Raw genomic sequence first — 2,890 nt, forward strand, 5'->3', positions numbered from 1 at the left:
CAGCTACTCAGGAGGCTGTGGCAGGAGAATCGCTTGAACCTGGGAGACAGAGATTGCAGTGAGCCGAAATCACGCCACTGCACTCCAGCCTGGGTGACAGAGCGAGACTCCATCTCAAAAAAGAAAAAAAAAAAATCCATCTTTTTTTTTATTATTTTATTATGTCACTTTTGCCAAAAAGTACCTGCCTTCTCTCCCAAAGCAGATTATCATTTCCTAAAAGGGAGGGACCTTTCTTGCATCCATAAGTTTCCTTCCAACCTGGCAGGTAGTACATATTGTACATATTGGTTGGTGGTGTGACTGATAGGAAGTTGAATGAGAACTAGCACATTTTTAACGAAGCAAAGCAGCAGCTATCAGAACTCAGAATCAAATAAAAGCAGTCCCCCAATTCCTGAGTGGATATGCTTGTGGTTTGTGTTTGCGTTTTAATTACTAAGCAATCTGGCTCATCCCTTTGTGCAAAGCGTTGCCTTAGGTTACATGTAGGAAACTGTATTAGCTCATCCTCACACTGTTATAAAGAAAACCTAAGACTGGATAATTTATAAAGAAAAGAGGTTTAATTGGCTCACAGTTCCACGGGCTGTATAGGAAGCGTAGTGGCATCTGCTTCTGGGGAAGCCTCAGAGAGCTTTTACTCATGGCAGAAGGCAAAGCAAGGGCAGGCATCTTACATGGCAGGAGCAGGACCAAGAGAGTGCGGAGGCGCCACACACTTTTAAAAAACCAGATCTCATGAGAACTCTATCACAAGAACAGCACCAAAGGGATGGTGCTCACCCATTCATGAAGGATCCATCCCCATGATCCAATCACCTCCATCAGGCTCCACCTCTGACACTGGGGATTACCTTGACATGTGATTTGGGCAGCACCACACATCCAAACCATATCAGAAACAGGATGGATAAGATATTGTTTCTGCCCTTATGAAGTTTGTGATCCCTAAATGCCCATCACTAAGGTGCTTGTTAGAGCACTGATGATCCATACATTCAATGGCGCTGTAGCAGTCATGAAAAGGATCAAGCAGATCTATATGTTCTGATACAGAACAGTCTCCAAGATATGTTAAATGAGCTAACCAAGGTGCAAAACAGTGCTAGTATTCATGGGGGGAAAATGAGGGAAGGACACACATACACATATGCTTATATAAGAATAAAATATCTCTGAAAGAATACTCAAAACATTAGAAACAATAATTATCTCCATAAAAGGAACTGAAGGTTTGGGGGACAGTGTGAAATCCACTTTTCCCCATGGACCGTTTTGTACTGTTTAAATTGTTTAACCATCTGGTTGTAGTTCTATTTCTAAATAAAGAAAATGGGAATTTTATAAGTATGTTTACAATGAAACAAGAAAGATGACACAGGTATATGTGAAACAGTAGGGACGCAGAAGAGTGCCAAATTCAGAAGTCTCAACTTTGTTGCTCCAGAATCACAAGGGGGTGCTGTAAAGGGAGGTTTCCGTCTTGCTGTAGGGCGTTGTCAATCTCAGGCGATGTGGCTGGAGGGCAGGCAGAAGGAAGCCTCTGGAAAGAACTAGGAAATGCTGCTCCACCTGTGCGTGGGGGGTTGAGGTGTCTGTGCAGAGATGGCAGTGGGCAGGAAGGTTGCTGAGATCTGAGTCTGTTTAGCACCCCACACTGTTCTCTTCCTGCCTCTGATTTCCATTGTCTTTTCCAGAAATTTCAACATCCTACTGAGCACAAAGAGAAATAAAAGGGGAACTCTGATTGAGTGGTTTGTCACACGCAGGGACCTGAAGAGTCTGGACACCGGCATAACTTTTTTATGGGCAGCTGTACTTTCAATTCCTGGCAGAATGACTCACATTTCTCATCAGTAATGGAGTAGTCTATTTTTTTATTTGTTTACGATCTTCAAGATAAACCAAGCCCATTTCTCACAGGCCTGAAACTGTTGATAAAGTTGACTTATCCTTGATGTTTCAAGATGGTAACTCAAGTGGAGAGGCCGTGGCTCCTATCTCCAAGGCTACTTAGCTTCTCTGGGCCTTGATTTTCTGATCTCTAAAATGGGAACTAAAACACCTCTCCGTCACTCTCATCATCATTTTTAGCAGCAGCAGGTGGCTAAACCCAAGGGCTGGAGTTGTTAATTTGGCAGCAGCAAGAAGTCCCAGGCCAAAACTGGCTCACTGTCCCCTTGCAGTGTGGCCAGACTGAGCTTTCAGAAAGGCATGAGTGGTAGGGGTGAAGATTCTTACTCTCTGATCCCTTCTGCCCTAGTGGAAAGATCCTTCTGAAGTTTCTAAGGATTTTTTTCTTTTTTTTAGAAGGAGTCTCGCTGTGTCACCCAGATTGGAGTGTAGTGTCACTGGCACGACCTCGGCTCACTGCAACCTCCACCTCTCAGGTTCAAGCAATTCTTGTGCCTCAGCCTCCCAAGTGGCTAGGACTACAGGTGTACATCACCACACCTGGCTAATTTTTGTGTTTTAAGTAGAGACAGGGTTTCACCATGTTGGCCAGACTGGTCTCATACTCCTGGCCTCAAGTAATCTGCCTGCCTCAGCCTTCCAAAGTGCTAGGATTACAGGTGTGAGCCACCATGCCCTGCCTCTAAAGATCTTTTTGAAGGTTCTTCAAATGATGAAATAGCAGCCTGATCCAATAGAGTGCTGAGCTTCTAATTGTACATTCTGAGTGGAGGAATGCCAGCAGTAATGTGTGCATTGTGGGTGTCATGGTGAAGATGACTGACTCTGTAGATGAACCCCTTGACTTACACTGATTTGTTAGAAACCAGTTTAGGGGCCAGGCGCGATGGCTCAAGCCTGTAATCCTGACACTTTGGGAGGCCGAGACGGGTGGATCATGAGGTCAGGAGATCGAGACCATCCTGGCTAACAC

The sequence above is a fragment of the Colobus angolensis genome, unplaced genomic scaffold, assembly GCF_000951035.1.
Source record: "Colobus angolensis palliatus isolate OR3802 unplaced genomic scaffold, Cang.pa_1.0 Scaffold30, whole genome shotgun sequence".
NCBI lineage: Eukaryota > Metazoa > Chordata > Mammalia > Primates > Cercopithecidae > Colobus > Colobus angolensis.